This window comes from Hyperolius riggenbachi, chromosome 10 (genome assembly GCF_040937935.1).
Source record: "Hyperolius riggenbachi isolate aHypRig1 chromosome 10, aHypRig1.pri, whole genome shotgun sequence".
NCBI lineage: Eukaryota > Metazoa > Chordata > Amphibia > Anura > Hyperoliidae > Hyperolius > Hyperolius riggenbachi.
In genome coordinates, this window is record NC_090655.1 from 92994076 (window position 1) to 93009127 (window position 15052).

Below are 15052 nucleotides of genomic sequence, written 5' to 3' on the forward strand. Positions count from 1 at the left end.
ATTTTTTTTTCCTGCTGGGTAGTATGAAAAGTATCCAGTTGGGGTGGGGGGGGGGGGGGTAAGGGGGGGGGTTATGCAGGGCCAGTGCAACTCTGCTTACAGCATAGGAGGCGATCCGATGACAGCCGGGTGCTCACCAAAATTAACCAGGTGGAACACCCAGCTAAATGAGCCTGGGGAGAACACTGGGCTTTAGTATGAGCAGACATTTGGAAGGATAACGTATGTATTCATTGAGTCAGATCAGGCAAGGTTCCTACATCTGTACTGGCAGGATCAGTGTGACGGTTTATGGTTGTTATTGGATTTCCATTGGTAATATTGTTCTCTGCTGCTTTTGTGGTCTCCTGCCTTCCCCATTTAGGGATGAACACCCATGTACATTCATATGACAGGCTAGGATGACTGGATGATGTTTCATCACATTTTGCATATCTGAAAACTATTTGATGTAGATATACACGGCTTAAACTGGTCCCTGTTAAGCAGTCAGCTCTGTCAGAAGTATAAGAACATGAGAATCTTGTATACAATACTTGAAACACATTGACACAGCCTTTCCTCAGTCCATGTGCATGTTTCAGCCCAGTGACTGGTTACACAATTTGCACACATGCTGCAGGGGAGGAGTGCTCTGCAGACCACTTTTTAGTTAAGAGTGTAAAAGTCAGTGGATAGTTGGTACTAAAATAGAGGAATTTATTTAAACCAACCCCCTATCCTTCTGTTTGTGCATGGGGGTGGGTCTTAGGGTCCAACTACTACTATGTTAAAGAGCACCTGTAACAAGAAAAAGTTCCCCTGGGGGGTACTCACCTAGGGAGGGGGAAGCCTCAGGGTCCCAATGAGGCTTCCCCCTCCCCTGTAGCTGCAGGCAGTCCAGCGCTTGCTCCCCTGAAGTGTCCGGCAATCCTCCCTCGACAAGCGCTGATTTATTTACCTTTCCTGGCCCCAGCGGGGGCGCTGTTGCGGCTCTCTGCACGGAGATAGGCGAAAATAGCCCATCTCTGTTGGGTCCACTCTACTGCGCAGACGCAGGAGATTTGCTCCTGCGCAGTAGAGCAGCCCGACTGCGATCGGCTATTTCCACCTATCTCTGAGCGGAGAGCCGATCCTGCGCTGGAGCCGGGAAGGTAAATATTTACATACCCACTGTGCGGGGAGCTTTATCTCCACCGCCATGGGACCCCCCCGGGGAGGTTTTTCTCATTACAGGTTTTCTTTAACTACTTGACTCCATAGTTTAACCCTTAAAGCATTCTGAGCACCCGGGTTCTCCTAACTTTTGAAAATATATCAAATCAACTTCCTTTTAAAGTGGACCTAAATTCAGAACGTCCTCTTTGCTCTTAAAGATAAGCAACAGCATAATCAAATTTAAAGAAAAACATTTCTTCCTTACAACTTACAGAAATCTTACAAAAATCCTTTAGTGTTTACATTGTGGTATCCTGGGAGCACAGAAACTGATACAGTACAATACCATTTGTAAAGTGCCTTTCTCCCATTTCTTCCCTGTATAGGACTCAATGCATAGTTATGTCTCAGATCAAGACAAGATTGCAGGCTGGACTGTGTTACAGAGGAAACAGTCAGGTGTTCATAAATCCTAGACTAAACAGGTGGGTTTTCAGTTTGGATTTAAAGCAGATCCGAGATGAAAAACTAACTATAACAAGTAACTTGTCTATATATCCTATCTAAAGTTTAGATAGTTTATACAGCAAATCTAGCTGCAAACAATCTCTGGCTAGTAATAAATCTCTGGCTAGTAATCACTCCCCCTCCTCCTGCCCACACTGAGCTGCCATGAGCCCTTGCTACTTTTTGAAAGTGCCTTGGCTCTCTGAAAACCTGTATTAAAACTATAAAAACAAGTCTTTGGCTTGAGGAATGCCCTATAAACAATAGGAAAGGAACACAATTATGCAATGAGAAAAAGTTCATCTCGGATCCACTTTAAATGCTTCCACGGATGGATCTATTCTGTTGTGGCAGGGAATTCCAAAATGTAGGGGCAGCATGACAGAAGGTTCTGTCTCCACAGGATTTGAAGTGGACTCTGGTGGGTGAACAATGCATTACATTCTTTTGATCTAAGATAGTGGGGGGTGTGACATTGTTGCAACAAGGCCTTCAGGAGTGAAACACTGGTTAACCTCCATTGTTTACATATTGGCACAGCCTACAACCCTGATTTACACTTGGAGATAAGGCCTAATTAGGCAGGCTAATCTATCTAAAGGGGCCCATACACAACGATTTTCCTGCCGATATACAGCAGATTCGATCACTGTGACCGAATCTGCTGTGAAATCGTTGCGCAAACGCTGACAGAATGATCAATTTCCGTCCGAAATCAATCGTTACTGTCGATCCGTGCGTGGACCGGTGGGCTGGGAGTGCGTCGATAGCGGCGTTCGAATGCCCGACTACCGACGCTAGCGGCAATACATTACCTGCTCCGGCCGGCGCGACTCCCCCGGTCTCCACTGTCTTCTTCTCCGCGCGACTCCCCCGGTCTCCACTGTCTTCTTCTCCGCGCTGGGCTCTGGGTCCGGCTGGCTTGGCTTCACTGAACTTCCTGTCCCGGCAGGAAGTTTAAAAAGTAGAGCGCCCTCCCCCAGCAGGAAGTTCAGTGAAGCCAAACCAGCCAGAGCCCAGCGCGGAGAAGACGACAGCGGAGACCAGGGGAGTCGCGCCGGCCGGAGCAGGTATTGTATGCGGGGGGGGGGGGGGGGGGTGGCTTCGGCAGCTTCACAGATTGTGATCGGTTTCACGCTGAAATCGATTCACAATCTGTTTGCATTAAAGGCAGCCATACGATTCCTCTCTGATCAGATTCGATAAGAGAGGGATCTATCTGTTGGTTGATCTGATGGCACATCGACCAGTGTATGGCTACCTTTAAGCAGGGGTGGCACGGTTTTTCAGCTCGCGATCTACTTTGATTACTCTGACCCTGTAATTTTTAAACACCCCCATCCCCCTTTTAGAAAAACAAAAAAAACTTGGTAGAAGATGGAGGTGAAGCTATTGCAGGAGGCTGTTTAGTGATTTACAAGTTAAATCTCAGCACACGGACCGCTGAACATTGTGTGAAATCTGTAGGCCAGTACAGACATTAATCTAATAAAGCTAACATAAAATAATTCATGATCTTCTAGTCCAAAAGTCTGCCCAGCCAGCAGCATGTGACAGCCATGCACAAACCGTTTTGATCCTACCTGCAGCATTAAGCTCTGTTGGCGAAATATAATCTGGCCTAGGTAATCTGTACTCACGCACTACACTGGGGAAGGACCACATTGCTGCCTGGAGGGGAGGAGACCTTCAGCCGCAACTCTTCCCTTCAGCCTCCCTCCTCTCCTCCCTGATGCAGCAAATCCTGTCAGCCGTGCGGCAGTGAAAACTGAAAAAAGCTGCGGCTGCATAGATCTACTCCGTAGGTGGTCGTGATCTACTGGTAGATCGCGATCAACCTATTAGGCACCCCTGCTCTAAAGGCACATACAGTAAATTTTTCAGCAACTATATTTGTATTCCTTATCTGCTGTGTAAGAGTTTAGGTCTGCATTAAGGGAAGTTCGTCAACTGTTTGCTTTGGGGGGTGCCGCAGTAATTTAGTTACCTAGAAGGGCTGCTTCATAGCCCTGTCTGTATCGAAGCCTCCATTTTGTATGTCTCTGTGCCACAGGTTAAAATTCCTGTTGTAATATCCTGTCTCTGTTGCATGTCAGAAGATGTAGTTCATTGATGTGGTTCAATCTCCCAGGCAGGAGATGTAAGCACATCAATTTGAACTACCTCTCCCTGCATGCACTGCATTTCCTGGTATGTAATGCGGCTGCAAGGGACATAGATCACTGCAGAAACCTGTGGCTCTGCGGCACAGAAAAAGAGAATGGAGACGTCCATATAGACAAAGGGTACAAACCAGCCCTCCTAGGTAAGTAAATGCCTGCTGCACCCCCCAGACACAGTTAACAAACCTCCCTTGGGTGGTTTGTTGACAAGTTTTTAAAAAAAATAATGCTTGCTTTAGGCTAGGTTTCCACTTGTGCGTTTTGTGTCAGTTTTTCTGCTCAGAAAATTCACATAGATTTTAAAACTGTTAGTCAATGCAGCAGTTTCCACTCTATGCGAATTTTCGTCCGCGTGAAAAAATCTGAGGTCCTGTATCATTTTTTCGGACATCGCGTACGATTCGCGTACAATGCTTTGTATAGGCAATGCGAATTTTCGCGTTACTTGCCCGAAAATTCGCATTGGATCCATGGTTACAGGAAGTTGTCAGCAGTCATGACTAAGCTGTTACTAGGCAGATTATGCATATGTAACTAATGCAAATTCGCATAAAACTCGTACAAATTTACATGCGAATATTCACCAATCAGAAAAATCTTATAAGATTTTTTGCAGGCGAAAATGTAACGCTACAGTGGAAACTTAGCCTTAAATAGGGCATACACAGTAAAATCATGGTTGTACAATCTTACCACTTCCATGTAGTATGAGTTTACCTATTTAATCTGTACACATTATTCACAATCACTTAGCCCTTATACTACATAGATGTAGTAACATTGTACAATAATAATTGTATGGTGTAGTATTACCTCCTTTTTTAAAATACAGCTAATTTTTTGATTCTTTCATGCACACTTGAGCTGGGAGATTTTGATCATTATTGACATGTGGTCAGGAAACTGACAAGGTCTCAAATCCAGAATCAAAGGGTGTATAACTAAATAATGGGAAAATATCATAATAGATAATCTTTATAACTATTGTAATTTAAAAAGCTGCACCTACATTTTTTTCATATTTGTCTGACCTCTTTACAAAGCTTTGGCAGTAGATTTATGTTATCAGCATCAAGTATGGAATAACTTATATTATGGAAACACATTTTCAAATAAAAACTTGTTCTGATGGCATTTCGTTCATAGTAATTCGTGTTGCAGGTCTAGCCAGGGTACTTTATTTAACATAACTGCATATATGAAGATCTGAAACGCAGTGGCAACCAGAAAATTGCTGTTGTCTGGTTTGTTTTTTCACACTTGCGATATTCACAAAGGATGGACACTATCCCATATACTTTTAAGTACCAAAAAGTGAAAATGGGTTGCACCACTAAAAGCGTATTATAGTTTTATATTCATAAAATAGACAGCAGTGACAGACGCTGTTTCGGGCTATCCTAGCCCTTTCTCAAACTGTTTACAGCCTGCCACAGGTGTCTGTTAGCAGTTTGAGAAAGGGCTAGGATAGCCCCAAACAGCGTCTGTTGCTGCTGCCTGTTTTATGAATAAAGAGCTATCTTTTAAGGGTTCTGACCCATTTTCACTTTTTGGACCTGGTTGACCCAAAGAGGCACTAGGGTTGGGGTCTGGGCACACTGCTACTTTACATTGGTGCTCCCTATCTTGCTATACTTTCACGTACCATGCATTCTATTGCAAATTTGCATGCACACGTCCAAAATTGCATCTATTGGAGATGGGCTGTTGGTGTATTCACCAAACTCATTAGAAAAGCCAGTTTGAAAAAAATAAAAATGGCACCAAATAAGGTTTTGAAATAGTGGAGCCCATGGTCATGTAATTGCTATTAAAGTGGACCTGAACTCAGAACTTTCTCTCTGATCTAAAAGATAAGCAACAGCATAATAGCATGTTAACATCTTGTGCTTTCAAATGAGCTTATCTGCCATGGCAATCAGGTGACACAGGGAGAGATCAAATTACAATTTGTGATTAAACACAGATTAGGGGGAATTACCGTCTGAACTCTCTAAATACATACAGGGTGCATTTCTCTTATGTTTTCCTTCTGTCCTGTGCAGTAGTTCAGGTCCACTTTATGCTCTCCTCTTGGAGCCTCCTGTTAAAATTACCACCCTTTCCCTTCTGTAGTCCTCTTCTGGGTGGGTGGAAAGGATGGTGTCAGCCTAGGACAGTGATCGCTAACCTTGGCACTCCAGCTGTGGCGGAACTACAAGTCCTATGAGGCATTGCAATACTCTGACAGCTCTAAGCATAACTCGTGCAGGCAGAGGCATCATGGGATATGTAGTTTTGTCACTGCTGGAATGCTAAGATTAGCAATCAGTGGCCTAGGACCATACCTCCTATTGAGGTAAGTCATTGCAGCAGGTTAAGGTATGCTGTGCCATCGTCTTGCTGCACAGGTTACACCTCTGGTATAGGAGCAGGATTACCCCAGTGTCAGTCAGGTGATTTATTATTTTATGCTAGGGGAGCAATAGATTTACTAAATTAATACCCAGTCCTGTTTAATGAGGAACTGTAGTGCAAATAACATCAGGGTCTATTTAGGCCTTAAAAAAAGGCTAGCTTCCTGTCTACTAAGGCTTTAAAATACAACTGAACTGAGAGGAATATGGAAGCTGCCATATTTCCAATTAAACAATACCAGTTGCCTGGCTGATCTCTGGCTGCATTAGTGTCTGAATCCCACACCTGAAACAAGCATGCAGCTAACCCAGTCAGACTAGTCAGAGCATCTGATCTGCATGCTTGTTCATGGTCTGTGGCTAAAGATGGGGAGGCAGAGGATCAGCAGGATAGCCAGGCAATTTGCATTGCTTAATAGGAAATCAATCTATCAGCCTCCATATCTCTCTCATTTCAGGTGTGCTTTTAAAGGGATCTAAGCAGCTCCTGGCTTCAAATAGCTGCAAGGGCTGCCATTGTTCAGAAGCTCAATCCCCTGCTGTTTTACCACTGGCATTATCCAGGCTAGGTGTGAAATTCAACTATAACTGAAGTTTTCTGTTTGAAGTACAATGGGGGTTTGTTTGTGGTCAATTAAGTCTGAGGTGATTTCTTATCTGTTTTCCACCATCTCCTGCTCAGTGTCAGCAGGTCCTTTCTGGATGGACAAAGTGGCTATTTTAACCCTTAGATGGTAAAAAATGAGGTAAAATGAGTTTTTTTTTTTTTTTCATAATAAACCACATTTTTAGTATGCATTTTTTATTTGCTATAGAGCTGCCCTGGGTGTTAAAAATAATGCTCGGTTCACTTTAAAGAATAGTGAGGTTTCCTTTGGTTAACCCATCTTTGAAATAAAGGTATCAAGCACCAAGGGTTAAAGTGGACTGTTGCACAGGACTGAAGAAATGCATAGAGAAATGCACCTTGTATGTATTTAGAGAGTTTAACCTGTTTAATTCCCCCTCATCTGTGTCTTATCACAAGTTGTAATCTGATCTCTCCCCTGTGCCACATGACATCCTATGGCAGATAAGGCCATTTGAAGCACAGGATGTTAACAATATGTCTGCTTCCATGAATCAGAAAGTAGAAACTGCACAGAATTATTGTAGGATTTGTATCAGCTGTAACAGAAATGTTGTTTGTTTAACCCTCCTGGCGGTTTGCTAAAAAATCGCCAGGGGGCAGCAAATTTTTTTTTTTTTTTTTCCATGTAGCGAGACAAAGTCTCGCTACATGATAGCCGCTGCCCAGCGGCATCCCCCCAAAGAACGGGATCTCCTGGAGGGCTTCCCCCCGTCGCCATGGCGGGATGAGGTCATCGACGTCGTGACGTCAAAGGGGATTCCGATCCACCCCATAGAGCTGCCTGGCACTGATTGGCCAGGCAGCGCACGGGGGGGGGGGGGGGGGGCGGCTGCGGCGCGACGGATAGCGGCGGATTGGCGGGTAGCGGCGGCGATCGGGCACTGCACGCAGCTAGCAAAGTGCTAGCTGCGTGCAGCAAAAAAAAAAAATGCAAATCGGCCCAGCGGGGCCTGAGCGGTGCCTTCCGGCAGCATAGCCCGAGCTCAGCTCGGGCTTACCACCAGGAAGGTTAAGGAGCATGTTCTGAGTTCAGGTCCGCTTTAAGAAAGGGAGAAAACTAGCCATTTAAGTGTTACTGGACCAGTCTAATTGAAATCTATGCCCTGTTTGAAATTTACACCCTAGCAGGAATAACAGGTTCCAATCACCCTGTTGCTTGCTACAGCTGAACTTGTTGCTGCAGCCCACTTGCCCTGCTGTTGGTATGACAGCAGAGCTCCTTGAGCCGGTAAGGAGCCGATTTCATTGGTTCCTGACGCTGTGATCACGGTGAGCTAATGTCATTGGCTCACAGGGTCAGGAGCCAATGAAATCTGCTCCTGTCTGGCTCACAGCTCTGCTTGCATAGCAACAGCAGAACGAGTGGGCTTCAGCATCCAGAGAACTGGTTTTTGTACCAACGGCCTCTAGGACTTAAAGAGAATTTGTACTCCAATATTCTTACAATAAAAAGCATACCATTCTATTCCTTATTTTCTCCTGTGCCCCTCTGTGCTGTTTCTGCCACTCCCTGCTGCAATCCCGGTTTGTAATGAACAGTTTTAGGCAGTGTTTACAAACAAAAGACTAGCTTCTAACCACAGTATCATAGGCTGAGAACTAGCTTACTGTGTGACTCATGCAGAGCTTGGAGGGGGGTGTGTAAAGCTTCTGCCAATGACAAGCAGTGCTGCACATTCCACACATTCCAGCCTCAGCCAACAGAGGAAAGGAGATAAGATTTATTACAGAGACAGTGCAAGTAGGAAAGGCTGCAGTAGGACATGCCACATTAGAACAGGTATAGGAACTTATAGGATAGAAGAAATAAGGCTTACAATTTTGTTACAGAGTCTCTTTAAGGGGCCAGAGACCCCTGGTACTCAAGCAGTTGATATCCATCTCTGTGTCTTTGTTTGCCTCTGCCCTACCCACACACGGCAATGCCAGGACCTTGTAGTTGTATAAATTCTTTGGGGCTGTGTGGCTCTAACCCATTGAAGCAAAAATTAAGTGAGGAAACAGGTTTGGTCCTTACCTAAATAGAGGGAAGGCTGTTAACACCATAGAGCCTCCCCAGTCCCCCTTGAAGTTATTTAACCTGCTAGGACTTTGGTGTTCCTCGGGCAACATTTGGAACTACTCGTGTCCCCAGGTTCTGAAGATGAGTGCATTGGTACTAGTTGTGAAGACGACCCAAGAAATACTGAACAGCTATTTGACCTAGCTGGTCAAATAACTTCAACTGGGGACAATGCAGGAAAGGAATAGAAAGTTCCTATGGCATATAGAGCCTTCCCTCTACTTATGTGTGTATCAAACCTGAAGTGAAACTCAATTTAGGTTTCCTGTAAGGGGCCAGAGCCTTTTTTTTTCCTCTTCATTTTTCCATCTGTGATTAGCTCACATAGATCAGACCATAAGTGGACCAGCAAAAGTAGACTGGAATATTTTTTTCTATTACATGGTAAAATACTTACAATTTTTATCTCTTGCCACTGTGGGTGCCTACATGAAAGTGTTAGCAATATAACCCAGGAAAAGGTGGAAATTCCTTTGTAGACAATTGTTAATGACCTGTCCAGATTTGCTGGATCACTTGCTGTATATCTCCACTGCAGATGCTTAGATGGGAGGGGACATGGTAAATTAGGTCCTACCAATGTGCTTTGTTTAGGCTAGTTTCACACCAGGACGTTGCGTTTTAGGGGACGTTATGGTCGCATAACGTGCCCCTAACGCAACGCCTGGTGCTCTCTAAGGTGGACGTCAAAGTGAGCCGCGTTGTGCAGCTCACTCTGGCGTCCGTGATGCACACTCTTGGACGCATGCGGCATCACGTGGTCCCGCCTGGCCAATCGCCGCACAGAGCGGCCGCTCCAGGAAGTAAACACTGCATGTCACTGAGTGCAGTGAATATTAATTAGCCATGTGCTTGGCCGCTCTCCGCTCCTCCCCAACATTACTGCGCATGTCCAAGCAGTCTAACGCGGCTCTGCCGCTTACAAAGTACTGCATGCAGTACGTTGTGTAATGGCACAGCTTTACTGTGTAACGCAACGTGGGCACTGTGAACGGCCCATTGATTTTTCATTGCTGTGCGGTGGGGTGCGTTACAGGCTGCACTAACGTGGGCCTGTAATGTCCCACTGTGAAACCAGCCTTAATGTGAAGTACTTGCAAGAATGATCAGCCTGACAAGTAAGACACCTTGAATGCCCAACAGGTGCCAGAATGCTGTAATCGTTTAGGAGGCTGCTTCTTGAGTTTGGGGAATACTTTTTCACTGTAATCATGTGCCTGGTGAATTGATGAAATTTCACCTTGGTTTAAAATACCTCTTCTCTATACCAGCTATGTTTGGCAACAAACAGTTTCATCAAAATGAGTATTACCAGAGTAAATGGATAAACAGGAACAATTATATCATACTTAGGGACTCCGAGCACCTCTCATGGGCATGCCTTTAAGCCAGACGACTTCCAACAGTCGTGCTATGACCCCTCTGGAGGAGCCTCTTGCAATGGCCATGCGTGTCACTTCCTCTTCCTGCTTCATTCAGTGATGCACTTCCACAGAGAAGACCAGGGTGACCCGAAAGTTATAACAGCCGAGATGGCAGCTGCGATTTTTAAATCGAACGAAAACTATTTGGTATAACGGCGATTCAGGCATCAAATGAAAGAGGAGAGCACAAGCTACAGAAAGGTATGCATCTTTAAGTACTTTGCAGTATTGGTCGGAGTCTTAAAGAGAACCCAGCCTCTGTTGCTATACTGTTTCCCCCCAGCCCCCCTCTGCGCTCTGCTGTCCTCCATAAATCAATTGTGTGTGTGTCGCCAGCCGGCTGTTTACATGTGAAGTGTCAGTCTGCCGATCCCCCGCCTCCATAGTGATGGGCCCCGCCCGCGTCCCTTCCCTCCAATCAGCGGGGAGGGAAGGGATGTGGGCGGGGACTGGCGCTATGGAGGAGGCGGGGGAGCGGCAGACTGACATTTCACATGTAAACAGCCGTCGCCAGTGCGGGTGGGCTGTGACCATGCAGATGGACGTTCCCAGAGTCTAGGTGTCTAGTTAAAAAAAAAAAATTGCAAGGGCCCAAATCTGAGGGGAGGCAGAGTGATCACCTACCTGGAGGTAAGAGGTTAAAGCAGCCCATACACTCAGACGATTTTATGGCCGACCGATCGATCCCGATCGATCAATCGATTGCAAATCGGTTGGCCAGTCGACCGATCGACGGCCGATTTCGATCGATTTCGATGGATTTCCATCGAACTTGCAGGGTGGAAAATTTAGGTCGATCTGATGAGATTGCTTATCAGTTTGCATTGGCCTTAATGGAAATCTGATGGCAAAAAAATGCCATCAGATCGAATTTCAATAGATTTCAAACTGAAATCTATTGGAATTCTATCCTGGTAAAAAATGTTCTAAAAACGCATCAGATAGATCATCAGATGCATTTCTTATCTATCTGCTGCCAATCTGACGAGTGTATGGGCACCTTAAGACGGGTAAAGATTTAACTCTGCAACCCCCTCCCCATCATTTTAATCATTTTGGCCTCAACCAATCTTTAAAGCTCCACTATCATGAAAAAATGGAAGAAAAATACATTTCTCCCAGAGTAAAATGCTTTAAAAATTATTTTTCCTATGTTGCTGTCACTTACAGTAGGTAGTAAAAAAGTTGATGTGTTGGACTAGTCCATCTCACTTGTAACAGGCTGCTAAAATGTAGTGAAGATGGCAAAATGAGAAGTGTCAAGCCGAGAACAAAGAATCAAATCAAGACACTGAGAGGCAAATAATTTCAATTTTTGTATTTATATTTTATGTTAGTCGTATGCAGCATGCAATTTACATGAGATATGACTGTAAGTCAAAAAATTCCCCTCATCTCTAGAGCCCAACAATTTAATATGACAATCGACAAAAGAAATGTTGCGCAGTTTAAAATGTATCTCCATTGCAGTTGTTCTGATCTGGCTCATTCTCAACTCAATGGAAACCTATTGAGGTAGTTAAAGTGAACCTTCAGTAGCCCCTATTTATACTTACCTGAGCACCGTGACCTGCCTCTCCAGTCTCTTTATCCCCTCTGCTCTGCTGCTATGCCTCTCCATTCTGCCGGGCAGTTGTGGGCTTCTGCGCATGCGTGGCTCAGCTGCGCGCGCACCCTTCATTGTGCTTTCACGGCCTGGAGTGTTCTGTGCCTGCACAGCAGTACTGCGCGAGCGCAGAACGCTCCTGGGGTTGGGAGCAAAGCCCACGACTGCCGGCGAATGACCGGATTACCGGGAGTCGTAGTGCCAGAACAGAGGAGCCGAAGAGGACGGGAGGGAAGCATCGGTGCTCATGGGGCTCGAGGAAGCCCCAGGTAAGTATAAATAAGAGCCAGTGTACCATCTCAGGTACACTTAAAGTGAATGTTTACCGATTCTAAAAACAAAAAGTCGGATACTCACCTAAGGAGAGGGAAGGCTCGGTCCTAATGAGCCTTCCCTCTCCTCTCCCGGTCCCGCGCAGGATCCCCCGTGGCAGTATTCGACCAGTTCGGTCAAATACTGCCACTTCCGCATGCCTTCGGGAGCTTTTGGAAGCCTTTGGGAGCACTCGGGCTCCCGATGACGCGGCCGCTCCATACTACGCATGCGTGAGCGCCCTCTATGACGCGCTCGCGCGTACGTAGTATGAAGCGGCCCGTCTTCGGAAGCCCGAGTGCTCCCGAAGCCTTCCGAAGTCCCTGCGGCGGCGGACGCGAACGGGGGAGCCAGCGCAGCACCGAGGGCACCGGGAGAGGAGAGGGAAGGCTCATTAGGACCGAGCCTTCCCTCTCCTTAGGTGAGTATCCGACTTTTTGTTTTTAGAAACGGTACCCATTGGCTTTAATGATTTCTGTTGAGACACTAATTACCTCACCTGTGAATGTTTGTGGGTTTTCTACAAACCATGCACTGTTGGGGGGTTCATAAGGACTGAGTTGAGAAACCTTGAAACAATGGCCTCGATTCATAAAGCATTCCCGCATTCGGAAATGCAAAAAAACGCTCAATTTACCGACCACACACCAAAATATGCATTCATAATGGCTTTTTCCGCATGAAAAGCCGACATTTGCGAGCAGAGTGATCAATCACCGCCTTGCGCGGTGATTATCACAGCAACAGTAACAAATGTCAATTCATAAAGATTAGAGGTAGCGGTATGCGGACGGGTATTACCGCTACCTCTGATGTGGCGAGAAGCGTGCGGAATCCGTTGCAGTGAATGGGACAGACCTCCCAAGCAGCTGCAGAGAGAACACCGCACGGAGGGATTCCGCCTGCTTCCCCTGTTTCCGCACGTCTCCCGACAGCCTAACGCCTGCCTACAGCGGAGTATCTCCGCACGTATATCACAAGTAGCTAAATTTTTATGAATTACCACCCTGAAGGCGGAAATACCGACAGCGATGTTTCCCCGCTCGACTTTCCCCGCTCGCAGGCAGTTTTATGAATCGAGGCCATTGTGTGTAGTGGGCCAGGAACAGTCCTAGCTGGATGCACTGCTGGAGTAGGAATCAGCCCCAGTGCCTTCAGATCCTCTCACATTGAGTTAGGTCTCTATTCCATGGACGGTTGAACTGTTAGTTTGTGGAGGAGTTCAGCCTCCTGACTGCCAGCTGCAAGCAGCATTCAGTTGTACTTGAAAGCGTTTGGTAACATCGTGTATGTCACATTTGACACGTGGCGCTGTTACTCTTCATCACATTTGAGCATATTAACTGGTGTGCTCTGGTGCTACTTACTCTGAGGGGGAAGCCTGAGTCGAGTGCTATCAAGCACCCAGCTGGTGAAAGGGAGCAGCTGATTGGTGGTGAATTCACCTCCTTCAGCTGCTTGTGTAAAAGAGGCCTATGGATTTGTATTAAAGAGGAACTGCAGCGAAAATAACATAATAAATAAAATTGCTTATTTTTTTTTATAATATTCATTTATAGATTATTTAGTCAGTGTTACCATTGTAAAATATTTCAACTCCCTGATTTACATTCTGAAATGTATCACTGGTGGCGACATCTTTAGTTCTGACAGGTGATCTGTACGGAATGTTCGTTACTGAGAGTTCTATGCACAGAGGGAGATATTGCTTGCTTGGCAATTGGAAAAATCTGTTATTTCCCTCAACGCAGAGGTTTACAGACAGCAAGTTGCCAGGACCATGATCATGACATCACACTGTGGGTGGGGTTTCACCACAATAGCAGCCATGCAGACCCCCCTGATGATCTATTCGAGAAAAGGTAAAGATTTCTCATGGGAAAAGAGGTATCAGCTATTGATTGGAATGAAGTTCAAGCTTAGGTTAGTTCCTCTTTAAAGTGACGCTGAAGCGAAAAATCCTTATGATATAATGAATTGTATATGTAGTACGGATAATTCGTAGAACATTAGTAGCAAAGAAAAGAGTTTTTTATTTTTATTTTCAGTTATATAGCTTTTTTTTTTAATAACATTGCATCATTCTCTAATATTTGCAGTTTACAAACTACATCATGAAACAGAGAAGCTCACCTCTAGCCGATGAAATTTACCTTCCTTGTCACAAATTGCGGGCTTTTATAATGGCAGTGATTTGCGGCAAAGAAAGTCAGTTTTGGTGCCCGATAGATTCGCAGGCACCAAGGGAAGAGGATATGCAAATTGCGGCATTTTATACTAAAATCTACATTCTTTGCTGCAAATCGCAAGTCTGTGGCGGGAGGGTTAGAGTTAGGCGCCACAGGGGAGGTTAGGGTTAGGCACCACTGGGGGGTTTACTTTAAAAAAAAGGAAACCTGAGACTTTATCAGCAGCAGCTTTTATACTTACCTGGGGCTTCCACCAGCGCCAGGCAAGGCTGTAAGCTCTGTCACCGTCCTCCCAGCCGCTCCGTTCCTCTGCCGTCTCGCCCAGTAAATTTCTCAGTCGCGTCCAGTGGTGTGACCGCGCAGCCCGGCCGAGTGCTAGTCCTTCCCATCTCCGGGAGAGCTCTGCACCTGCACAGTTATCACTTGCAATTCAGCCCGAAAGACTGGCTGAGTCCCGCGGCTCGTAGCATTCTGTGCTTGCGTAGTACTACTGCGCAGACACAAAATGCTCCAAGGGTCTGTAGCGTGACGGGAGAGCATGCCTGGCTGGCCATGCATGGACGATAAAGCATGACTCGGCTAGGCTTTCGGGCTGAATTACATGTGACAGGAGCCACCCGGGGAGA